The sequence below is a fragment of the Ranitomeya variabilis genome, chromosome 3, assembly GCF_051348905.1.
Source record: "Ranitomeya variabilis isolate aRanVar5 chromosome 3, aRanVar5.hap1, whole genome shotgun sequence".
NCBI lineage: Eukaryota > Metazoa > Chordata > Amphibia > Anura > Dendrobatidae > Ranitomeya > Ranitomeya variabilis.
In genome coordinates this window covers 123,786,174-123,813,733 of record NC_135234.1, presented here as the reverse complement: position 1 = coordinate 123,813,733, position 27,560 = coordinate 123,786,174, and the positions used below count along the sequence as shown (strand labels likewise).

At 44.7% G+C, this 27,560-nt stretch overlaps 1 long non-coding RNA gene across 2 annotated transcripts in view; it reads right to left on the bottom strand.

Annotated features, from left to right (window-relative positions):
• Nucleotides 1-27,560, bottom strand: part of LOC143818002 (uncharacterized) — a 35,347-nt gene that overhangs the window by 427 nt on the left and 7,360 nt on the right. Inside the window, exons 3-6 of one of the 2 annotated variants that reach the window (XR_013224252.1) lie at nt 7,478-7,578; nt 3,438-3,617; nt 2,336-2,596; nt 763-1,023 (exon numbers count right to left, since the gene is read on the bottom strand). This is a non-coding gene — a long non-coding RNA (uncharacterized LOC143818002). The remainder of the gene's footprint in view (nt 1-762; nt 1,024-2,335; nt 2,597-3,437; nt 3,618-7,477; nt 7,579-27,560) is intronic. The other variant, XR_013224253.1, reaches the window with a different exon arrangement.

Here is a 27,560-nt window from a genome sequence, read left to right as displayed (position 1 = left end):
CAAAGAGGGAACCTGTCACGTTGTACGGGCAGTGTGATCTATGGAAATGATAATATAGAGAAGCTGAGCAGACTCATACTGTATATGTCCAGGGGGCGGACCTACAAGTGATTGACAGCTGTTTCTGAATGCACCATCATACAGGGAAGACTGCCAATCACTACTAGCACCACACACTGGGAAATTTGTATGTAAACATTCGGGATTTTCAATGAATATAATGCTAATTTTACTGAAACGAGTGTTTCTGTGTTTAGTGTATTGGAGACATTATATTGGCGAGTCTCCTCCTAGAAGCTTACAGTCAATTGCATATTACAGAATGAGCTTTCAGAGGGGAAAACTGGAGAACCAGTGCGGACACAAGTTATATACTGACCTGAAATAGTGTTGTATCTCATACACACAAAGCAGATCATTCTAACAAGTTACTGAAAAGAACAGTTCCCCTTTAAGAAAGCGCACATTCATGTGGTCTTTGCCTTTGGGACCCCTGTATTCATTGAACTGGGAAGTATTATAAGTACTTTCCACACTAGCTGCTTATAAATAGGTTTTCCGCATAACTGGTGTCCATTGTAGCTGAAATCTAGGCCAGCTCATAACTGGGGGAATTCGTACATTTTGGTGCATAGATGGCCTACAGATAGGCCAAATTAATTTTGCCCACCTCACCGCAGGAGAGCTTTGATTTAAGACGAGCGTATAACACGTCGGTCTTCATAAATCCCCCTCTATGTTTTTCTCTTCTGAGTCACTAACCTTTTGCTGTGGTTGATGTCCTGTACTGGAAGGTACAATTCCTAATCATTGTTCTCCACTTTTCAGCAAATGTCCTCAGTCCGGCTACAAGAAATGTGCCAAACAACATGGAGGCTGATAAGGTCATGACTTGTGGTCTGCTTGTGATGATCGGGACCGCCTGTGACATCTCATGATGGCTTCTCCTCCTGGTCTGAGTCGTGTTCCTCTCTGTGTAGAGCTGCGGCAGGAATGAGAGGCCTGACCTCAGCGCTGAGGCTCCTAAAGAACAGAATCCCATTGTGATGTCATGCATAGAATTCCATCCCTTTGTGATGTCATTGATCAACATCCAATCAAGGCTCAGTTTTCTATATGTAGCTGCAACACTTATATACTATAACAAAAAATATATATTTTATATAATAAAAGTGATTATTATCTATACAGTAATAATCTGCAGCAGATGAGGGGTGTAACATATTATTGTGGATCTTCCAGTATCAAATTATTCAAATCTATTTCTTACGCCTTCTGGATTGCTCTTTCACTCTGAATTTACAGGTAAACTCTTTATTCAGTAACTACAGATTTCCATGTTAATAACCAATGAGATAATAGTTGCTGCTCATGAGAGTCTATGGAGCGGGGAGGAGGGAGGAGCTAGAGGCAGGACAGACATCCTGCTGCCTGCTCACCTCAAATGACAGTTACACGTTAAAGGGAACCTGTCACGTTGTACGGGCAGTGTGATCTATGGAAATGATAACATAGAGAAGCTGAGCAGACTCGTATATGTCCAGGGGGCGGACCTACAAGTGATTGACAGCTGTTTCTGCATGCACCATCATACAGGGAAGACTGCCAATCACTACTAGCACCACACACTGGGATATTTGTATGTAAACATCAGGGATTTCAATGAATATAATGCTAATTTTACTGAAACGTTTCCCACAACAATGTATAGAAATATGATCAGCTCCTCCTGCTCTATGAGTCCCAGCCAGCTGGTCAGATCTATTAACATGTCTGTGTGCTGCCAAAAGCTGGAAAGAGAGAAGGAAATCTTCTTTTCTGTGTGTTTAGTGTATTGGAGACATTATATTGGCGAGTCTCCTCCTAGAAGCTTACAGTCAATTGCATATTACAGAATGAGCTTTCAGAGGGGAAAACTGGAGAACCAGTGCGGACACAAGTTATATACTGACCGGAAATAGTGTTGGATCTCATACACACAAAGCAGATCATTCTAACAAGTTACTGAAAAGAACAGTTCCCCTTTAAGAAAGCGCATATTCATGTGGTCTTTGCCTTTGGGACCCCTGTATTCATTGAACTGGGAAGTATTATAAGTACTTTCCACACTAGCTGCTTATAAATAGGTTTTCCGCATAACTGGTGTCCATTGTAGCTGAAATCTAGGCCAGCTCATAACTGGGGGAATTCGTACATTTTGGTGCATAGATGGCCCACAGATAGGCCAAATTAATTTTGCCCACCTCACCGCAGGAGAGTTTTGGTTTAAGACGAGCGTATAACATGTCGGTCTTCATAAATCCCCCGCTATGTTTTTCTCTTCTGAGTCACTAACCTTTTGCTGTGGTTGATGTCCTGTACTGGAAGGTACAATTCCTAATCATTGTTCTCCACTTTTCAGCAAATGTTCTCAGTCCGGCTACAAGAAATGTGCCAAACAACATGGAGGCTGATAAGGTCATGACTTGTGGTCTGCTTGTGATGATCGGGACCGCCTGTGACATCTCATGATGGTTTCTCCTCCTGGTCTGAGTCGTGTTCCTCTCTGTGTAGAGCTGCGGCAGGAATGAGAGGCCTGACCTCAGCGCTGAGGCTCCTAAAGAACAGAATCCCATTGTGATGTCATGCATAGAATTCCATCCCTTTGTGATGTCATTGATCAACATCCAATCAAGGCTCAGTTTTCTATATGTAGCTGCAACACTTACCGTATATACTATAAGAAAAAATATATATTTTATATAATAAAAGTGATTATTATCTATACAGTAATAATCTGCAGCAGATGAGGGGTGTAACATAATATTGTGGATCTTCCAGTATCAAATTATTCAAATCTATTTCTTACGCCTTCTGGATTGCTCTTTCACTCTGAATTTACAGGTAAACTCTTTATTCAGTAACTACAGATTTCCATGTTAATAACCAATGAGATAATAGTTGCTGCTCATGAGAGTCTATGGAGCGGGGAGGAGGGAGGAGCTAGAGGCAGCACAGACATCCTGCTGCCTGCTCACCTCAAATGACAGTTACACGTTAAAGGGAACCTGTCACGTTGTACGGGCAGTGTGATCTATGGAAATGATAATATAGAGAAGCTGAGCAGACTCATACATGTCCAGGGGGCGGACCTACAAGTGATTGAAGAAACATGTCTGGGCCTCTCTCCCTGCCCAGCGTGCCGATTATGATGAGGACAATCTGGCCATGGGACTCCCAGAGCCTTGGGCTCTGAGCAACAGGCCAGATTACCCTCACTATCACCACCCTGCAAGCAAAGTTCACAGGGCACCATAGCAAAAGTTCTATTTGGGCCTCCCCACACTTCTAAAAATATAAAAAAAATTTTTTACTGAGATGGAGATATATATCTATGTTAGGATTCAGTTCTGCTGAGCCCAACCGAATCCCAATGTATATATTATATATTAAATTACCGTATATGTCTGAATAGATTGGAGGGCCACATGCTTCACTTCTGCTCTAGTCATTGTCTATGGAACTCATGGAAATAGCGAGCACGGCGCTCTGCAGCTCTATATATATCTGCTCCATCCAGGACAAGACTGCAGACCCCTGTTCTCAGAATCTCTGGAGGAAGGGGCAGTGGTTGGATCCTATGGATTGGAGAGAACTTGATTATTTGGTCAATAACCCTTTTAAAAGCCTGGTTGATTTTCTTATTCTTTACAATTACAGTATCATACATGAATCAAAAACAAGTACAGCGGGGGAAATAAGTATTTGATCCCTTGCTGATTTTGTAAGTTTGCCCACTGACAAAGACATAAAAAAGGGTAGGTTAATTTTAACATTGAGAGATAGATTATCAAAAATAAAATCCAGAAAATCACATTGTATAAATTATATACATTTATTTGTAGTTTGCAGTGAGAAATACGTATTTGATCCCCTACCAACCATTAAGAGTTCTGGCTCCTACAGACCAGTTAGATGCTCCTAATCAACTCGCTACCTGCATTAAAGACAGCTGTCTTATGCTACGTTCACATTTGCGTTGTGCGCCGCAGCGTCGGGCGCTGCAGCGTCGCCGCATGCGTCATGCGCCCCTATATTTAACATGGGGGCGCATGGACATGCGTTGCGTTGCGTTTTGGGACGCATGCGTCCTTTTTGGCGCAAGTGTCATGGCGCAGAGGACGCAGCATGATGCTTTTTTTTTGCGTTCAAAAATAGAACGCATGCGTCGCAAAACGCAGCGTTGTGCATGCGTTGCTCCTGCGTTGTGCGTTGCATCGCCGACACTGTGGCGCACAACGCAAATGTGAACGTAGCATTACATAGTCACCTTTATAAAAGACTCCTGTCCACAGACTCAATCAGTCAGACTCTAACCTCTACAACATGGGCAAGACCAAACAGCTTTATAAGGATGTCAGGGACAAGATCATAGCCCTGCACAAAGCTGGAATGGGCTACAAAACCAAAGTAAGACGTTGGGTGAGAACGAGACAACTGTTGGTGCAATAGTAAGAAAATGGAAGAAATACAAAATGACTGTCAATCGACAGCGATCTGGGGTATGCAAACTCTCACCTCATCCGGTATCCTTGATGATGAGGAAGTTGAGAGATCAGCCTAAAACTACACGGGGGAACTTAATGATCTCAAGGCAGCTGGGAACACAGTCACCAAGAAAACCATTTGTAACACATTGCGCCGTAAAGGTTTAAAATTCTGCAGTGGCCGCAAGGACCCCCTGCTCAAGAAGGCACATATGCAGGCCCATCTGAAGTTTGCCAATGAACACTTGGATGATTCTGTGAGTGATTGGGAGATGGCGCTGTGGTCAGATGAGACAAAAATTGAGGTCTTTGGCATTAACTCAACTCGCCCTGTTTGGAGGAAGATAAATGCTGCCTATGACCCAAAGAACACTGTCCCCACTGTCAAGCATGGAGGTGGAAACATTATTTGGGGAGTGTTTGTCTGCTAAGGGCACAAGACTACTTCACCGCATCAACTGGAGAATGGATGGAGCCATGTACTGTAAAATCCTGAGTGACCACCTCCTTCCCTCCGCCAGGACATTAAAAATCGTGGCTAGGTCTTGCAGCAAGACAATGACCCAAAACATAGTGCCAAGGCAACAAAGGAGTGGCTCAAAAAGAAGCACATTAAAGTCATAGAGTGGCCTAGCAAATCTCCAGACCTTAATCCCATAGAAAACTTATGGAGGGAGTTGAAGCTCCGAGTTGCCAAGCGACAACCTCCAAATCTTAATGATTTAGAGATGATCTGCAAAGAGGGGTGGGACAAAATTCCTCCTGACATGTGCGCAAACCTCATCATCAACTACAAAAATCATCTGACTGCTGTGCTTGCCAACAAGGGTTTTGCCACCAAGTAAGTCTTGTTTGCCAGAGGGAACAAATATTTATTTCTCACTGCAAAATACAAATACATTTCTAGAATTTATACAATGTGATTGTTATGGCTAGCGGAACGCACCAAATAATTAGAGAGATGGTATAAGGTGCGTTCGCAGCCCGGGGTCCACCGTGCAGAGATGGAACCTGCTGCTAAGTAATGACGGACTATATGGCGGTACAATGTGGATACACACACGGGTTAACTTCACCCTGTGTGAAGGAAGCAAACCCTGTTGCGTCACAGGGCCGCGGTACCACACCAAGAGCGCAAGCAAGGAGTCTCAGAACTCAATCCCAAGACACAGTATTTGAGTTCATTTTGACCTCTTGCGCTCGACACCGCAACTGGGGTGTCAGAGTGAAAGAAATAATATTAATAAAGATGCACGAGAGTGCGTGTGGTGCCGCACTGGCGGACGCCACTAACCACCCAGGCTTGGGTCAGGAAAGCGCTGTGAAAGCGCACGGCGCCGCACTGGCAGTCACAGCAATAGACGCTGCTTTGTGTGTTACGTGCTGATGGCTAAGCCGGGCGCTAGATAGCAATCATCCACCTTACGCGAGCAGTCATACACAAGGGAGGGGATAATTAATGAACGACTTTCACACATCAACACACACACATGTTTACACTAGCGCATGGCCGTGCAGTGATGCGAACCTTTTATAGCTGCAGCATGTACAGGACCTTCCCAGAAGGATGAATGGGAGGCTGCCACAGAAGTTGAGCACCTTCAGGACCTTCCTGGAGGACCAATGGGACCTGCTGCAGTATCTGAGCATGTGACCCTCGATCTCCAATGGGAGATCTTGCCCTGGGCATGCTCAGAAGGGGAAAAGCAGGACTTGGTCCCAAAAGCGTCTGCTCGCCGCTGCCCAGCACTAGCTTCAATGGCAGAAGCTGGAAAAGCAGCAGTAACCCTATGCACTGAGTGAGACTGAGCAAGACGCTGGGTCTGACATCTCCGCTGAGCAGACTCCACTGCGTCTGGAAAAGAATGGGAGACCGCAGCGGAGATGGTTCGAGATTCCCCCTGTGCAGAGGCAGGAACTCGACACCTAACAGTGATTTTCCGGATTTTATTTTTCAAATTCTATTTCTCAATGTGAAAATTAACCTACTCTTAAAATTATAAACTGTTCGTGTGTTGGTCAGTGGGCAAACTTACAAAATCAGCAAGGGATCAAATACTTATTTCCTTCAATCACTGTATGTTCACCCATAGATACATATACACACACATATACCTACATACACATAGATACACACACATATACTGTAGGTATATACATACTGTGACCGAGTCACTGGCATAGTATGTGAAGGGAGATGCGTGTCACACGTGGGTCAGTGATGTAAAACCAGTGTTTTTGCCTCCAGCATGCTAAGTGCTGAGAGGGTTAATAGGAACCTATGTTATGGGCTGGTTTTAGTGGACCTCCATAGAGCGGGCATGAGGGGGCCCACCGTATCTCCACCTGCACAGTCCTGACAGGACCTGTGTGATATCAAGGTCATGTGATCATCACACGGGTTGTTAAATGCCTGGCCATGAGAGTCAGTGGTGTTTCTTGGGGGAGGACGCCCAGATAGCTCCTGGGGGGCTAAAGGCTGTGCAGATTAACTGCAGGTTGGAACCTGCAGAGAAAGGACGGCTCTACTTTTGTTTTTCTGAACTCTGCCTCGGTGTATGCTGACGTTTATAAACCAGCAGGTGTTTCATCAAAGTGTTCCTGTGTCTATCTGAAGAAGCAGCTAAGAGTGTCACCCCCTCACAATACATAAAATCACACACATACATACACTCATATACACATAGATATACACACTCACACATGTACATACATAGACATACGTACACACAAACATATACCACACACATATATGCATACACACACAAACGCACACATACACACATGCATAAAAACATACATACACACACATACATGCACACATATGTATAAACATCCACACACGCAGACAGACAGACTTTTGTGGGCCCCTTTAAAACATACCACGATTCATGATGCATTGATATGGCAGAGAAATATAGGTATAGTACAATGCCAACGATTTCACTTACATCTTACATTATATGAGTGACATCTATTGTAAATTCTACAATACCGTACAGCAAAGGAGATTCAGGTGATTGAGGGTCCACAGGTTTCAGGATTTCAGTTCCTGCAGTATTAGACGTAAACGGGATATTGATAAATGTATCCTACCAGTATAAACTGTCCTCAGCAGTGTACTCTTTATGAAAGTCAATTTCCTCCTACATAGTCCTCCATACAGTATAGTGAGCCCCGTATAGTGCTACATACATGATAATGGGCCCCATATATTAATTCATACAGTATAATGAGCTCCATATATTGCTCCATACAGTATAATGAGTCCCATATAATGCTCCATACAGTATAATGGACCCCATATAGTGTTCCATACAGTACAATGGGCCCCATATATTACTCCATACAGTATAGTGAGCTTCATATATTGCTCCATACAGTATAACAAGCCCTATATAATGTTCCATACAGTACAATGAGCCCCATATAATGCTCCATACAGTACAATGATCTCCACATATTGAACCATAAAGTATAATGAGCCCCATTTAATGCTCCATACAAAATGGGCCCCATATAGTGCTAAACACAGAATAGGCCCCATTTAAAGCACAATACAGAATAGGCCCATATAATGCTCCATACAGAAAGTGCTCCATATTGTGCTCCCTACAGAAAGTGGCCCATATTGTGCTCTATACAGAATGGGTCCCAAATTGCTCTCCAAACAATGCTACGTACAGAATGGGTCCCATATATTGCTCCATACAGAATGTGCCCCATATTGTGATCCATACAGTATGGGTCCTATATAATTCTCCATACAAAATGGGTCCCATATAGTGTTCCATACAGAATGAGTCCTAAATAATGCTCAATACAGGAGAATGAGCCCCATATACTGCTTAGTACAGAATGCACCCCATATTGTGCTCCATACAGAATGTCCCCACATAATGCTCCATATAGAATGAGCCCCATATAATGCTCCATACAGAATGGGCCCAAAATATTGCTCCATACAGAATGTGCCCCATATTGTGATCCATACAGAATGGGCCCCATATATTTGTCCATACAGAATGGGTGCCATATAATGCTCCATACAGAATGAGAACCACATATTGCGCCATAAAAAATGGGCCCCATATACTGATCCAAACAGAATGAGCCCCATATATTGCTCCATACATGTTTCTCCATACAGAATGGGCCACATACAATGCTCCACGCAGAATGAGCCCCATATATTGCTCAATTCAGAATGTGCCCCATATTGTGCTCCATACAGAATAGGCCGCATATAATGCTCCATACAGAATGGGCCCCATATAGAGCTCCATACATAATGGACCCCATACAGTGCTCCATACAAAATGGGCCCCATATAGTTCTCCAAACAGAATGGACCCTATACAGTGTTCCATACAAAATGGGCCCCATATAGTGCTCCAAACAGAATGAGTCCCAGATAGTGCTCCGCACAAAATGGGCCCCACATTGTGCTCCATACATACTGTGCTCCACACAGAATGGGCCCATATTGTGCTCCATAAATTAAAAAAAAAATCAAATACTTATCTCTCCCTCTTTTTCGCTATAGGGCTGGTCTCCTCAGCATCTTCTGACTCCCTGCACTGCTCAGCGAAGAGGGCACGCTGTAGTGACGTCATGGCGCCATCTGCCCCGAGCCTGAGGAGTCTTCAACTGCACTGCTGATAAGGACTGAGTTGCAGGATAAAATCAACACATTTTATTAAAAGTTTTACAGGTCAACACGTTTCAAGGTCACACATGACCCCTTCATTAGGACAAAACCCTATGAGTGACTATCAAGAGTGTTTGTCTTATAAGCAGTCTTTATTTTATATAAAACCGCCAAACCGGGCACATGACTGTGTCAAAGTTCAAATAGTGACTCCAGATACGTATTGATGTTAAAACATTTGTATGATTTCTAACGTTTTGAAATTATTTAAAGTTTTTAACACATTTTTATTACCAGTAAATATTATCAAACTGATAAAATATTAAAAAGAATTAAAACCAAAAAATAAAAACTGAAAACATGAGTGGAAATATTTGAAAAGAATTATAAAAACATCAATGGATATTCTGCAACTCAGTCCTTATCAGCAGCACAGTTGAATACACCTCCTTCCTACTTTCCATTTACTCTGGGCACATTCGTGACCGGTGACCTGCAGCAGCTGCTTTACGTGCCTATCTCAGGTTGCGATTTGCAACCACATCAGGTGAATGGACTCACATTAATATTCTCCCGTTATCATCGGCTAAAACCCTATTGCGCTCCTTTTTGTCTCCTAGTCCTTTCTCTTCCATCTGCCCTGAGACGTCAGAGAGTCACAAGACGTGGAAGAGATCTCACCTGCGGGGGAAGAGGAAGAGGTAAGTATGGGGGGCTCACAGTACACGCTGGGTGGTGAAGCCAGCAAAGGCTCCCCTCCACCTCCGGGCCCCGATGCAGCTGCATCGGCGGTATGGCTGCCCCTGTCATGCAGATAGCATCACTTGGTGTCTGACAGCTGCAGCTCTGATGTTTACATCGATCACTTCCTGTCCTCAGCCTGTGATCTAATACTACAAGTTCTATCATGCATTGCAGTGGCCTGTGAGCCTGCACTTCTCCACCGAAACTCCTCCGTCCTTCATTTACTCTGATTACATGCGGGATAACTGTGTTTGTTATGCAAATTTTGGCCAATGTTCTAAAGCAATATCCTTACACAGATTAGATTACATAACCCTTTTGCTTTTGAAATGCAGATCACAGCACTTCACTAACAAAGGTGTCGGCCCCTGCTCTACTTCTCTATCAGGCTGTCTGGCAGTGTCACGCTGCTACCGCGACAGAGAGATTCCAGAGAACCGCAGCACTCTGGGCCTCGTTCACACACGGTGAACAGAAGCTCTACTCCTCAATTCTGACCTGGCTGTCTTGTGCCAGCAGGGCAGGAGTTAAACCTTGTTGCTGAGAGCTTGGTCTCTCAGCTGAAATGGTTTTTGTACTCTCCTCTCCTATATAGACTCAGCTTTGACTACAACTGTTGTCAGTGATCAGTTCTGCTGCCTGGCTTGAAGTGGGAAGGAGCGTGGTGTTAGGAGCTTGGAGGTTTATCTACAGAGATTGTTGTCTGCTGTTTTGGTTGCATGTTAAACCTGTTTTCCTTCCTAGGTTTTTCCCCTCTCTTCCCTTCTCTGTGTTTCCTCTGTGGCTGTTTGAGCATTTGGTGAGTTTGAGTTTTTAGTTACCTTGTCTGCATACCCTGTTTACTTGTCATATTTATATACTGGTGCAGTCCTCCTCCCTGGGGAAGGAGAGGGGGCCACTGATAGGGCCTGCACAGGAGACAGGGATACGCTGGCGGCTCAGGCTTCCTAACCATTATAGGTACCCCTGAGATAAGGGTAAGCCAGGGCCCCTTTATAGTGGCAGGTAGAGTTGAGCGACTTTTGCTTTTTTAGGATCGAGTCGGGTTTCGCAAAACCCGACTTTCTCAAAAGTCGTTTCGGGTGAGATCGGCCGATTATTGCTTAAAGTCGGGGGCCGACTGAAAAACGAAACCCAATGCAAGTCAATGGGGAATCAAAGTCGGCAGTGAGTGGAGGACAGGAAAACACCTACCCTACAGTGCCCATTTTAATGCCAAAAACCTCAATTCTTCTTACTAAAGCTTGTCAATCTTAATTTACTTTATAATAATAGTTAGGCATTGAAAACTGGGGGTCATTTGGCTAAAGTTGTGGGGGGGGGGGTAGGGCTGGCTCAAGATTTTCGTGGGCCCTGGAAATGCGGACTACGTCACGGCGGTGGAGCAGGGAGAGTAAGTATTTCAACTTTTGCAAGTGCTGTGATCCTGAGCAAGCAGGGGGGGCCCACTCGTTGGCACTGGCACAGGGCCCCTCATAGTGTGGCGGTGTGTTTGACGGTGGGTGGCGCCTCCCACTGGCAGAGACACTTTTGCGTACTATGAGGGGCCCTGTGCCAGTGGCAACGAGTGGGCCCCCCACCTGATGAAGGAACCTGCACTTTCATCTGCATCTTCCTCTTTGTTCCCGTGTAAGGTGGTATGGTATGCGGGAAGGGGAACCTGACTTTCAGCAGGGTCAGATTATGGCTGTGTAGAGTGCAAGGGGAATGTAGTGGTCTGGGTCAATGTACCAGCAGACTCATCTAGCAGTGGCTGAGCAATGGGCAGGGTGAGGAGGAAACACAGATATAGGCCCAAATAAGAAAGTATTATACAACCAAAAAACTACGGTACTTGAAATAATTAAAGAAGAATCATATAAAATTTTAAATATTTTATTTAACACCAATAAAGCAATACACAAGACAATTTAAAAACAAGAGGGGCAGTTGATGGCACTCAAAAGCAATATGTATAAATCCATAACAAATGTTTCTTTTTGTAGCATTAAGTACTGGTAGTAGGAGAAAAAGATTTATTTATTCCGCTATAATACCAAATTGGTATATATCCCCAGTGGGGCAAAAATAAAAGATGGTGCAATTTAATAAATATACCAAGAAAAAATTAGTGGCATTTCAAATGCAGAAACAATCAACTTCAAGAGTAATTAGAAAGTGCATAGTGCTAGTGCATAAAGAAATGTATACTAAGCAGTACTCATAGTAAGCGTGCTGACACTGCCACCTCACACTCCAACGTGCGTTTCACACGTCTTGCTTCCTCAGGGAGTGATCAAGACGTGTGAAACGCGCGTTGGAGTGTGAGGTGGCAGTGTCAGCACGCTTACTATGAGTACTGCTTAGTATACATTTCTTTATGCACTAGCACTATGCACTTTCTAATTACTCTTGAAGTTGATTGTTTCTGCATTTGAAATGCCACTAATTTTTTCTTGGTATATTTATTAAATTGCACCTTCTTTTATTTTTGCCCCACTGGGGATATATACCAATTTGGTATTATAGCGGAATAAATAAATATTTTTCTCTTACTACCAGTACTTAATGCTACAAAAGAAACATTTGTTATGGATTTATTCATATTGCTTTTGAGTGCCATCAACTGCCCCTCTTGTTTTTAAATTTTCTTGTGTATTGCTTTATTGGTGTTAAATAAAATATTTAAAATTTTATATGATTCTTCTTTAATTATTTCAAGTAGTTTTTTGGTTGTATAATAGTTTGTTTATCTGCTTGAAGTTTATTTATTTATTATTGTGGGATATTTTCCTTTTCGGATTAAAGTCTATTCCAAATAAGAAAGTAGGCTAAATGCAGTTCAAAATTGGTAACAGGACTACACAGGCGGCATTGCTTTGTTCAGTGGCGGACAACTGTAATGAGTAGCAGACACAGTTAGTAGGCCCAAATAAGAAAGTAGGCTAAATGCAGTTCAAAATTGGTAACAGGACTACACAGGCGGCATTGCTTTGTTCAGTGGAGGACTGTTATGATCTGGTGGCCTAGGAGCAGCATGAGACGTACTCTGGAGAAGGTGGTACCTGTACTGACCGCAGACCCTGAACTTAACACCGCAACTAGAAGTAGCCGTGGGATGTTCCTGACACTCCCTAGACACCTCGTCACAGCCGGAGGACTAAATACCCCTAGAGAAAGAAACGGAAAACTATCTTGCCTCAGAGAAAATCCCCAAAGGATAGACAGCCCCCCACAAATATTGACGTTAGTGTTGTTTGAATCTGTCCCTTAGCCTGCGCTGTTATGTTCAACCTTGGCCATGCGCTGTTACCCCCTTGGCGCCGTGCGCCTCCTCCTTAGCGTTGTTTGAATCTGTCCCAGAGCCTGCACTGTTATGTTCAACCTTGGCCATGCGCAGTTAGCGATACCCGTCGTCTGACATCATTTGGTGTCAGGCTAGCTGCGCCTGTGCGGCCGCCCTGCCCAGGATCTCGCCTCGCAGTGTCGACTAATGTAATCACACTGCGGGCCTGGGATCCATGGGCATGTGCAGTGCATATCTTCGCCTCTCACTCACCTCCTTTCGGCTTCTTCAGAGTGTGCGGCGTCACGGCCGTGGCATGCTATTAGGGATCAGCTGATGGCGCACCATTTGAAGAAGGCGGAGGGAGATGAGTGAGAGCCTGAGGTGAAGATATGCACTGCGCATGCCCATGGATCCCAGGCCCGCAGTATGATTAAATCAGAAGAGACTGAGAGGCGGGATCTCTGGCAGCGCGGAAGCACAGGCGCAGCCAGCCTGACACCAAATGATGTCAGAAGACGGGCAGGGCTAACTGTGCATGGCCACGGTTGAACATAACAGCACAGGCTCCAGGACAGATTCAAACAATGCTTGAGGAGGCGGCGCACGGCGCCAAGGGGGTAGGAATAACGGCTGTGCTGTGTCCCATTACGAAGGAAAGTCCCACCTCCGGGACGGTTTCACTGTATCAGGGGACACATTTTATAAGTGTTTAGTTCTGCGTTTGCAAGGAGCATAATTAAAAGAGACAACTTTTGCAGCATTAGTGCTGCCCAAGTTGGCTCTTTCAGCTACAAACGCCTGGGGGGGGTTAAAGGTTACCTTTCAACTTGCTCCAATTAGGCCTCAGCCTACACTCTGCTCCTCCTGTTGTCCCTGGGCTCTAACACCGCTAGTTGGTGCTCGGAAGTGCTGGTTGCACAGAGTAAAACACTCGCCACTGTGTCAGTGGGGTTCAGTAACGCCAGCTGTTCCCCTGCTGTGTAGCCAGCAACGTGTCCTGCAAACGCCACACAGACACAACAGACAATAAGCTGCCTCCAGTGCAGGCTTCGGCCTACACTCTGCTCCTCCTGTTGTCCCTGGGCTCTAACACCGCCAGTTGGTGCTCGGAAGTGCTGGCTGCACAGAGAAAAACACTCGCCACTGTGTCAGTGGGGTTCAGTAACGCCAGCTGTTCCCCTGCTGTGTAGCCGGCAACGTGTCCTGCAAACGCCACGCAGACACTACAACAAAAATTAAAGGGAACCTGCCCCCCCCCTGGCGTTTGTAACTAAAAGAGCCACCTTGTGCAGCACAAATGCTGCATTTGGACAAGGTGGCTCTTTTTGTTATACTCATTGCACACGCAGAACTAAACACTTATAAAATGTGTCCCCTGATACCGATTAACCATCCCGGAGGTGTGACTTTCCTTCGTAATGACTCGTTGCAACCCCCTTGGCGCCGTGCGCCGCCTCCTTAGCGTTGTTTGAACCTGTCCCAGAGCCTGCGCTGTTATGTTATCCCTTGGCCATGCGCAGTTAGCGCTGCCCGTCTTCTGACATCATTTGTTGTCAGGATGGCTGCGCCTGTGTGACCGCCCTGCCCGAGATCACGCCCCGCAGTGTCTTATTTATTCTCACTGTGGGGCTGGGATTCATGGGCATGCGCAGTGCATCTGTTTGCCTCTCACTCATCTCCTTCCGCCTTCTTCAGACTGTGCGGCTTCACGGCCGTGGCATGCGATAAGGGATCAGCTGATGCCGCACAGTCTGAAGCAGGCGTAAGGACATGAGTGAGAGGCGAAGATATTTACTGCGCAAGGCCCTGAATCCCAGCCCTGCAGTGTGAATAAATCAGAAGACACTGTGGGGCTGGGATTCATGGGCATGCGCAGTAACAGCGCATGGCCAAGGGATAACACAACAGTGCAGACTCCGGAACACACAAAAGCAACGCTCAGGAGGCTGGGCCCAGCACCAAGGGGGTATTTTTGACAGCTGTGCTTCGTCTCATTAAGAAGGAAAGTCCAGCCTCCGAGACGGTTTCACGATATGAGGGGCAAAATTTTAGAAGTGTTTCATTCAGCGTGTGCAAGGAACATAATTAAAAGAGCCACCTTTTCCTTGTGCAGCATTACTGCTGCACAATGTGGCTCTTCTAGTTACTAACGCCTGGGGGGGTTTAAAGGCTGCCTTTCAATTTTCTCCAATTAGGCTTCGGCCTACACTCTGCTCTTTCTTGATTCCCTGGGCTCTAACACCGCCAGTTGGTGCTCGGAAGTGCTGGCTGCACAGAGATAAACACTCGCCACTCTGTCAGTGGGGTTCAGTGACGTCTGCTGTTCCCCTGCTGTGTAGCCGGCAACGTGTCATGCAAACGCAACGCAGACACAACAGACACTAAGCTGACTACAGTGCAGGCTTCGGCCTACACTCTGCTCCCCCTGCTGACCCTTGGCTCCAACACCGCTAGTTGGGGCTCTAGGAAGACAATCTTGAATAGGTCCCTGTTATGACCTGGTGGTTAAGGAGCATCATGGGACGAGCTCTGAGGAGGTGGGATCTGTACTGACCGCAGTTCCAAATCCTAACACCAACACTAGAAGTAGCCGTGGGATGTTCCTGTCCCTCCCTAGACACCTCGTCACAGCCTGAGAACTAACTACCCCTAAAAATGGAAACTGAAAGCTATCTTGCCTCAGAGAAACTCCCCAAAAGGAAAGATAGCCCCCCCCCCCACAAATATTGACTGTGAGTGGAGAGGGAAATGACATACACAGAAATGAAAACAGATTTTAGCAAAGGAGGCCACTACTAATCTAGATAGACAGAATAGGAAAGGACACTGTGCGGTCAGTATTAAAAACTAAAAGTCCACGCAGAGTTTACAAAAATAATCTCCACACCTGTTACCAATTTTGAACTGCATTTAGCCCACTTTATTATTTGGGCCTATATTTGTGTTTCCTCCTCATCCTGCCCATTGCCCAGCCAGTGCTACATGAGTCTGCTGGTACATTGACCCAGACCACTACATTCCCCTTGCACTCTACACAGCCAGAATCTGACACTGCTGAAAAACAGGTTCCCCTTCCTGAATACTATACCACCTTACACAGGGACAAAGAGGAAGGCGCAGATGAGAGTGCAGGTCCCTTCATCAGGTGGGGAGGGCATACTCGTTGGCGACGTCACTGTCACAGGGCCCCTCATAGTACGCAAAAGTGTCTCTGCCGGTGGGAGGCGCCCCCGCCGTCAGACACAATGCCGTACTTTCAGGGGCCCTGTGCCAGTGCCAATGCGAACGAGTGGGCCCCCCCTGCTTGCTCAGGATCACAGCACTTGCAAAGTTGAAATACTGACCTCTCCCTGCTCCACCGCCATGACGTAGTCCGCGTTTCCTGGGCCCATGAAAAACTTGAGCCAGCCCTACCCCCCCACAACTTTAGCCAAATGACCCCCAATTTTCAATGCCTAACTATTATTATAAGGTAAATTAAGATTCACAAGCTTAAGTGACAAGAATTGATATTTTTGACAATAAAATGGGCACTGTAGGTGTTTTCCTGTCCTCCACTCACTGCCGACTTTGATTCTCCATTGACTTACATTGGGTTTCGTGTTTCGGTCGATCCCCCGACTTTTCGCGATAATCGGCCGATTTCACTCGACCCAACTTCTGACAAAGTTGGGTTTCGCGAAACCCGACTCGATCCTAAAAAAGTAAAAGTCGCTCAACCCTACTTAAGACCTTGCCAAGACATTTCAAGGAACGCCATGGATGTGATCCCAGGGGCCTGAGAGTTAGGGGAATCGACCGTGTTCATGGAGGTATCAGGGGTGGTAATCTGAAACAAGTCCTTGCTCAACGCGAATGTAGGTGGATCGTTACCCTTGATACTATATCACCTAAGGGTCTAAATGAAAAACTAACGTTTGTACCGTTTTTGTGAATTTTTATAATCTGGAAATTGAGTGTTATGTTCCCCTTTATTGGACTAGGGTGTCCTGTCCCCACAGAGTTTTCTCTTGTGCATTTAGAGTATAGGTAACTGATAACAGATGTAATTTGGAATCATGGTACGTTTTTAATTATGTGTGTCTCTGTTTGGTATTTAGTATTGATACTTCGAATTCCCTACATGTGATCCGCAATCTCTGCACTGCTTTTGGATCCCGGCCATCAAGATTTTCTACATCACGCAAAAGATTCTATCAATTCCTTATTTGGGTGATATTCTGCTGGGATCTGGACTGAATGGAGAAGGATGGGAAGAAGATTTTAGGGGGATATTTATATAATGCTGATTTTTTTTTAATGCTGTATATGCATCCTATTATACACTATAATTTATTGTATATTATAGTTTTCACTATATATTCATTGTTTGTCGTCACTATATGTGGATAATTTGGAAGTATTATGCTATATTATAGCTTTTTGGATTTTGGGTTTTATTTATATGTATAGGTTTTTGTCTAGGATCTTATCACTTTCTCACTTGTATTAAAATATGTATATATATATATATATATACAGTTAGGTCCATATATATTTGGACAGAGACAACATTTTTCTAATTTTGGTTATAGACATTACCGCAATGAATTTTAAACAAAACAATTCAGATGCAGTTGAAGTTCAGACTTTCAGCTTTCATTTGAGGGTATCCACATTAAAATTGGATGAAGGGTTTAGGAGTTTCAGCTCCTTAACCCCTTCATGACCCAGCCTATTTTGGCCTTAATGACCTTGCCGTTTTTTGCAATTCTGACCAGTGTCCCTTTATGAGGTAATAACTCGGGAACGCTTCAACGGATCGTAGCGATTCTGAGACTGTTTTTTCGTGACATATTGGGCTTCATGTTAGTGGTAAATTTAGGTCGATAATTTCTGCGATTATTTGTTAAAAAAATGGAAATTTGGCGAAAATTTAGAAAATTTTGCAATTTTCACATTTTGAATTTTTATTCTGTTAAACCAGAGAGTTATGTGACACAAAATAGTTAATAAATAACTTTTCCCACATGTCTACTTTACATCAGCACAATTTTGGAAACAACATTTTTTTTTGCTAGGAAGTTATAAGGGTTAAAATTTGACCAGTGATTTCTCATTTTTACAACAAAATTTACAAAACCATTTTTTTTAGGGACCACCTCACATTTGAAGTCAATTTGAGGGTTCTATATGGCTGAAAATACCCAAAAGTGACACCATTCTAAAAACTGCACCCCTCAAGGTGCTCAAAACCACATTCAAGAAGTTTATTAACCCTTCAGGTGTTTCACAGCAGCAGAAGCAACATGGAAGGAAAAAATGAACATTTAACTTTTTAGTCACAAAAATGATCTTTTAGCAACAATTTTTTTATTTTCCCAAGGGTAAAAGGAGAAACTGGACCACGAAAGTTGTTGTCCAATTTGTTCTGAGTACGCTGATACCTCATATGTGGGGGTAAACCACTGTTTGGGCGCATGGCAGAACTCGGAAGGGAAGGAGCGCCATTTGACTTTTTGAATGAAAAATTGGCTCCAATCTTTAGCGGACACCATGTCGCGTTTGGAGAGCCCCCGTGTGCCTAAACATTGGAGCTCCCCCACAAGTGACCCCATTTTGGAAACGAGACCCCCCAAGGAACTTATCTAGATGCATAGTGAGCACTTTAAACCCTCAGGTGCTTCACAAATTGATCCGTAAAAATGAAAAAGTACTTTTTTTTCACAAAAAAATTCTTTTAGCCTCAATTTTTTAATTTTCACATGGGCGACAGGATAAAATGGATCCTAAAATTTGTTGGGCAATTTCTCCTGAGTACGCCGATACCTTATATGTGGGGGTAAACCACTGTTTGTTCGCATGGCAAGGCTCGGAAGGGAAGGCGCGCCATTTGACTTTTTGAATGGAAAAGTAGCTCCAATCGTTAGCGGACACCATGTCGCGTTTGGAGAGCCCCTGTGTGCCTAAACATTGGAGCTCCCCCACAAGTGACCCCATTTTGGAAACTAGACCCCCCAAGGAACTTATCTAGATGCATAGTGAGCACTTTAAACCAACAAGTGCTTCACAGAAGTTTATAACGCAGAGCCGTGAAAATAAAAAAAAAAATTTCTTTCCTCAAAAATGATTTTTAGCCCAGAATTTTTTATTTTCCCAAGGGTAACAGGAGAAATTGGACCCCAAATGTTGTTGTCCAGTTTGTCCTGAGTACGATGATACCCCATATGTGGGGGTAAACCACTGTTTGGGTGCACGGCAGGGCTTGGAAGGGAAGGCACGCCATTTGGCTTTTTGAATGGAAAATTAGCTCCAATCATTAGCGGACACCATGTCGCGTTTGGAGAGCCCCTGTGTGCCTAAACATTGGAGCTTCCCCATAAGTGACCCCATTTTGGAAACTAGACCTCCCAAGGAACTAATCTAGATGTGTGGTGAGCACTTTGAACCCCTAAGTGCTTCACAGAAGTTTAAACGCAGAGCCGTGAAAATAATAAATACGTTTTCTTTCCTCAAAAAAAAATTTTTTAGCCCTGATTTTTTTATTTTCCCAAGGATAACAGGAGAAATTTGACCCCAAGATTTGTTGTCCAGTTTCTCCTGAGTATGCTGATACCCCATATGTGGGGGTAAACCACTGTTTGGGCACATGCCGGGGCTTGGAAGTGAAGTAGTGATGTTTTGAAATGCAGACTTTGATGGAATGCTCTGTGGGCATCACGTTGCGTTTGCAGAGCCCCTGATGTGCCTAAACAGTAGAAACCCCCCACAAGTGACCCCATTTTGGAAACTAAACCCCCAAGGGAACTTATCTAGATGTGTGGTGAGCACTTTGAACTCCTAAGTGCTTCACAGAAGTTTATAACGCAGAGCCGTGAAAATAAAAAATCATTTTACTTTCCTCAAAAATAATTTTTTAGCCCGCAATTTTTTATTTTCCCAAGGGTTACAGGAGAAATTGGACCCCAAAAGTTGTTGATCAGTTTCTTCTGAGTACGCTGGTACCCCATATGTGGGGGTAAAGCACTGTTTGGGCACATGCTGGGGCTTGGAAGTGAAGTAGTGATGTTTTGAAATGCAGACTTTGATGGAATGCTCTGTGGGCATCACGTTGCGTTTGCAGAGCCCCTGATGTGCCTAAACAGTAGAAACCCCCCACAAGTGACCCCATTTTGGAAACTAAACCCCCAAGGGAACTTATCTAGATGTGTGGTGAGCACTTTGAACCCCTAAGTGCTTCACAGAAGTTTATAACGCAGAGCCGTGAAAATAATAAATACGTTTTCTTTCCTCAAAAAATTTTTTTTAGCCCTGATTTTTTTATTTTCCCAAGGGTAACAGAAGAAATTTGACCCCAAGAGTTGTTGTCCAGTTTCTCCTGAGTACGGTGATACCCCATATGTGGGGGTAAACCACTGTTTGGGCACATGCCGGAGCTCGGAAGTGAAGTAGTGACGTTTTGAAATGCAGACTTTGATGGAATGCTCTGCGGGCATCACGTTGCGTTTGCAGAGCCCCTGATGTGCCTAAACAGTAGAAACTCCCCACAAGTGACCCCATTTTGGAAACTAAACCCCCAAGGGAACTTATCTAGATGTGTGGTGAGCACTTTGAACCCCCAAGTGCTTCACAGAAGTTTATAACGCAGAGCCGTGAAAATAAAAAATAATTTTTCTTTCCTCAAAAATAATTTTTTAGCCCGCAATTTTTTATTTTCCCAAGGGTTACAGGAGAAATTGGACCCCAAAAGTTGTTGCTCAGTTTCTCCTGAGTACGCTGGTACCCCATATGTGGGGGTAAAGCACTGATTGGGCACACGTCGGGGCTCGGAAGGGAGAGAGCACCATTTTACTTTTTCAACGCAAGATTGGCTGGAATCAATGGTGGCGCCGTGTCGCGTTTGGAGACCCCCTGATGTGCCTAAAAAGTGGAAACCCCTCAATTCTAACTCCAACACTAACCCCAACACACCCCTAACTCTAATCCCAACCCTAACCACAACCCTAACCCCAACACACCCCTAACCCTAGTCTTACCCCTAATTCCAACCCTAAGGCTATGTGCTCACGTTGCGGATTTGTGTGGATTTTTCCGCAGTTTTTGAAAAATCTGCAGGTAAAACGCACTGCGCTTTACCTGCGGATTTACCGCGGATTTCCAGTGTTTTTTGTGTGGATTTCACTTGCGGATTCCTATTATGGAGCAGGTGTAAAACGCTGCAGAATTGCACAAAGAATTGACATGCTGCGGAAAATACAACGCAGCGTTTCCGCGCTGTATTTTCCGCACAATGGGGAGCGTCACATGACACTACGATCTCAGGTAGGAGTCCAAACTCTGTAATAAATATCTCTGACTATACCCTCTCTCCTTTAGAACTTAAAGTCTTAAACATGGGTCTATCTTTTTGCCCTACTCCAAGATGGGATTCGTATCAACTAGAGAGGGACCTTTAGCGTTTTTACAGGAACATTAGGTTGAAGGTACACTTTGAGGAGACCCCCAATCTAACTGGCAATAGATTGGGCCTAACACCAACTCTGAGAGATGAAACTAAAATTACGATAGGAACATTGGGCCTAAGAAATCCCAGCACTTTTGTTCCACCAAAATCTAATCATGGAGTGGAAACATTTATTAATCTACTGGATAGGGACATCAAAGGTACTTTACATGAACAGCGTCTTGGTCTCCTCCCTGTCCGACATAATCTTAACCACTTGGAAAAACAGGCATTGAACTCACTGAGTGAGAACAAAAACATTGTGATTAAACCAGCGGACAAGGGAGGAGCCATCGTTGTCATGAACAAAAGCCATTATGTCATGGAGGTTAGGAGACAGTTATCCGATGAGGACACTTACAAAAAATTACAAGGGGACCCTACTTACTCTATACAACGGAAAATTAATATGGTGATTAACAAACACACTGATTTGGGAACCATTGACACCAAAACTAAAACGTATCTCATGAACCATCATCCAGTAACCTCGGTCCTATATATTCTCCCAAAAATACACAAGAACCTCCAGAATCCACCTGGCCACCCCATTGTGGCATCAACCGATTCTATACTGAACCCCCTATCCAAGTTCCTGGAAAAAGTACTCACACCGTACACTCGATTGACCAAATCATTCATATTGGACACCAGTGATTTTCTATCGAAAATCCGCAACATTTCCAGAATTCCACCTGATAGCCTTCTATGTACACTAGACGTGAATAGTCTTTATACATCCATAGCACACGACAGGGGCATTTCAGCTGTCTCACTTACTTTACAGGAAGCCGGTATGGATAGAAACACCCAGGATCTTTGTTTAGACTTATTGAATCTAGTACTAAGGGAGAACTTCTTCCTCTTTGAGGATGACTTCTTTGTACAGACCTGTGGGACCGCCATGGGGTCCAATGTGGCCCCGGCGTATGCAAATCTGTACATGGATCACTTCGAGAAGGAACACGTATATCCAAATCCCATTTTTCAGAAACATGCATTGACCTGGTACAGATATATAGATGATATATTCTGTATCTGGCAAGGGGACCATACCAGTCTCCAGGAGTTTCACAACAACATTAACACTACCAGGCCAGAATTAACTTTCACACTCTTGTACCATAACAACGAGGTTACCTTTTTAGATACTAAGATACTAAAGGATCACTTGGGCAACCTTGATACCGACATCTACTCCAAGCCAACTGACTGCAACAGCCTCCTGCTCTACAACAGTTGCCATCCAAAATCTACAAAGGATAGCCTTCCGAGGTCACAATTTAAAAGGGTCTCTAGAATTGTTTCCAACCCCAACATCAAGGCAACTAGACTACAAGAAATGGCGGATAAATTTAAAGCCCGTAATTATCCCACTGACCTTCTCAACACAGAGTCAACTAGAGCACTTGAGATGGCAGGGGATGAAGTGACTAATTCCCATAAAAATCCGAGACTTCCATTTGTGCACGGACACCATCCCACAATGCGCAAAATACATAATTTAATTCGGGCACACTGGCCACTTTTAAATAAAGCCTACCCAACCATTCCCATCTTCAAAGAACCTCCCTTGATGTGCACTAGAAGGCCAAAAAACATAAGGGACAGGGTCGTGAAAGCTGACCTCGGTACACAAAGAACATCAGGAATTAAAACACTCTCAGGACAAAAACGTACTGGGACATTTCCATGCTTGAGCTGTATGAGCTGCTCAAACGTTATAAAGGGCAATGAAGTGGTGCACCCTCGAACTGGCAAATCGTACAAAATAAAAGATTACTACACCTGCGAGACTAATTTTGTAGTCTACATCGTAAAATGTCCCTGTGGGTTATTGTACGTAGGAGAGACCACCCAGGCAATAAGGGATCGTATATCCAGCCACAAATCCACAATCCGGTGTGAGAAACTGTGGCTCCCCCTTCCCCTTCATTTCAAAGAAGCCAAGCATAGTGTAGCTCAACTGAGGTTCCAGATCATTGAAAAGGTCCCCCGTCCCAGGAGAGGTGGCAACCATGTGAGACTATTAAAACAACGTGAGACTTTTTGGATCTACACTCTTGACACCTTGCATCCACGTGGTTTAAATCGTGAGATCGACTGGCTAACGTAATTTTATTTCCTATGTAGATTTAATGACCGTATGCACTAGCAACCTCGACAACTTGCACATTCGGGCTGGTAAGACAGATATACCCCAGTAGCTCCTGTATAAGTTTCATTTTTTATCAGGAATTCCTCCAGGTTTTGTTCCCCATTTAATTTTCTTCCCATTTAATTTTTTTTCATTCATCATTTTTTTCATTTCGTTTTTTCATTTTTCATTTTTTCATTTTTTTCATTTATTTCGTTTTCTCATTAATTCAGTTCATCATCCTTTCATTCATTTCGTTCATTTCATCTATTATTTTCCTTTTGCCTCTATTTTCACTTGTTTTCTTTTTTTTCCACCATTTGTTTTCAGTTTGGACTCCTACCATTTTATTTGAATATTGCTTAACTTGTTATGTTTATGGTCAACTTGTTATGTTTATGGTCACCCTGTGACGTGTAATATCCTATATGATACACTCATATGTATAACATAACCAATAGCACATGCTCGGGGATGCAGTAGCTAGCAGGTACACCCAGGAGGACAATGACATGTCCACACGCAGTATAGCCTAACAATAAGGGACACCTTTCATTCTCCCACACAGATAAACGCTGGCAACATGAACACATTGCACAGGCACCAAATTCAACACTCAGTGCGCAGGCGCCGACATCCCAGGACCTAGTAGTGCGCACAACACATTTTGCGCAGATATGGGCGTCCCCTCATGAATCCGGTCACATGACCGGCATACTAGGTAAGCGCTGGCCTGATCTCAATATTCGGCACGCGCGCGCTGAAGCCTTATGCACAGCACCCTCTGCGCAAGCGCCGGCGTCTCCCTGTATATCCGGTCACATGACCGACTGTGGAGCTTTAAAAAAAAACCCAACCAGTACCAGCACTAGCCTATCCACTGCCTGGACACATTATAGTGTCGGCTCCCTCCACTTGGCCACCAACGCTTGCCTCTGGTGCAGGACAACAAGGTGATTTGGATGTAAGACCACAGCGCATATGACAGATAAGTAAAACAACGCTTTTAGCTACTTATACATATTCTCTTGCCTACAGTGCTATCACCCCCTGTTCCCTCTGTGATATGCCAAATACTACAGGGACTATATAGTCTGAAAAGTGCCCCTGACTCTGTACATGAGACAGGTAATTTTTACCTATTGATTATATTCTTGGGACCTCAGCTTAATACTGTGCTGCAGTTTCTTAGTCCTATACCATCCTCTTGTCCACAGCACTATTCCTCCCTGCTCCTACTGGGAAATACCAGACCACACGGGGACTGCACAATTTGAACTGTACCCCAGACTCTAAAACACAAACCAGGTATTGGTTCTCATGCACCCACAGATCTAGAGTTCGGAATAAGCTCCCCGTGCTGACCTGACTTAACTCTCTGACATTTTTGGTCATTTTACCACTATAGACTGGATCCCAGCTGGAACTACGTTTGTACTGTACTGGCAAGCACCTATACCATACCAGTTTGGTTAGTATTACCTCTTGGGGAATTGTCTGTGGGACTCTAATGGGCATAGCTCATCCCTATGCCTCCTTGAACTCTGTACATAGTATCCCATGACATGTTGTTTTAGAGGGACAAGTCGCAAGAGACACCCTATGTCTTAGGGGGCTATTTGTCAGATAGCATCCCGACTAGCATTTATTTGGGTTACATTATTCATGCACTACAATTGTATCATTCTTTGCAGGTTACACAACTGCGTTCTTTACCAAGCTCACCAAGCTCACAGTGTCCTTACTGTAATGAAGTTATTTTGGGGTATGTCTGCCTGCCTTTTTGTCTTAACACCATATACTGCATCTCTTTAAACCATTCTCATTGATCTCAGGCTCCTCCTTGGTTCCATGAACCTTATATAAGATATGCCCTTGAATCTGGATGGATATGCCTTTCCACGACTACTAGCTTGTGACATGCATTCATCTATGTAAATATGTAAATATGTATATTGTTCCTTTTGTAATTTTGTTTGTCTCTCTGCTTGTTTCAGCGATTTTGTGAACAAGGCCACGGGCTGGCCGAAACGTTAAAATATAATATCGCCTAGTTTCCATGAACTTTTTGATCTGAATAAACTCTTTATAAGCAATTTGAACTACACGAGTGCAGTGATCTTTTTCTATACATGGTCTATGGGACTTCAGGCCCTGTTCACTGGCACCGTGAACCACAGTGATTGAGTGCTAGCTTTCTGTGTACCTTGCAACCTTTTCCGCACCATGGGCACAGCGGATTTGGTTTTCCATAGGTTTACGTGGTACTGTAAACGTGATGGAAAACTGATACGAATCCGCAGCGACCAATCCGCTGCGGATCCGCAGCCAAATCCGCACCGTGTGCACATAGCCTAATTCTAACCCTAATTCTAACCCTAATTCTAACCCTAAGTGCAACCCTAGCCCTAAGTGCAACCCTAGCCCTAAGTGCAACCCTAGCCCTAAGTGCAACCCTAAGTGCAACCCTAGCCCTAAGTGCAACCCTAAGTGCAACCCTAAGTGCAACCCCAGCCCTAAGTGCAACCCTAAGTGCAACCCTAAGTGCAACCCTAGCCCTAAGTGCAACCCTAAGTGCAACCCTAGCCCTAAGTGCAACCCTAAGTGCAACCCTAGCCCTAAGTGCAACCCTAAGTGCAACCCTAAGTGCAACCCTAGCCCTAAGTGCAACCCTAGCCCTAAGTGCAACCCTAGCCCTAAGTGCAACCCTAGCCCTAAGTGCAACCCTAGCCCTAAGTGCAACCCTAAGTGCAACCCTAAGTGCAACCCTAGCCCTAAGTGCAACCCTAAGTGCAACCCTAGCCCTAAGTGCAACCCTAAGTGCAACCCTAAGTGCAACCCTAAGTGCAACCCTAGCCCTAAGTGCAACCCTAAGTGCAACCCTAGCCCTAAGTGCAACCCTAAGTGCAACCCTACCCCTAACCCTACCCCTAACGCTACCCCTAACCGTACCCGTAACCGTACCCCTAACCCTACCCCTAACCCTAACCCTAATGGAAAAACAAAAATAATTATATTTTCTGTATTTTATTATTGTCCCTACCTATGGGGGTGATAAAGGGGGTGATTTATTTACTATTTTTTTTATTTTGATTGCTGTGATAGAACTTATCACAGCGACCAAAATGTGCAGGAACGAATCTGCCGGCTGGCAGATTCGGCGGGCGCACTGCGCATGCGCCCGCCATTTTCCAAGATGGCGGCGCCCATGAAGCAGACGGCCGGACACCGGGAGGGACATCGGAGCTAGGTAAGTATGGGGGGGTGGGACCGGAACACGGGGGGGGGGATCGGAGGACCTGGGGAGCGGACAGGAGGACCGGGGGAGCGGACAGGAGGGAGGAGGGGAGCGGAACGGAGATCGGGGCAAAAAGGACGACTGGGGGGGCGATCGGTGGGGTGGGGTGGGGGCAGATCGGGGTCTCCAGCCATGGCAGATGCTATTGCAGCATCGGCCATGGCTGGATTGTAATATTTCACCATTTTCATAGGTGAAATATTACAAATCGCTCTGATTGGCAGTTTCACTTTCAACAGCCAATCAGAGCGATCGTAGCCACGGGGGGGTGAAGCCACCCCCCCTGGGCTGAAGTACCACTCCCCCTGTCTCTGCAGATCGGGTAAAATGGGAGTTAACCCCTTCACCCGATCTGCAGGGACGCGATCATTCTGTGACACAGCATATGCGTCACAGGTCAGATTGGCACCGACTTTCATGACGCATACGCTGTGTCACAGGTCGGGAAGGGGTT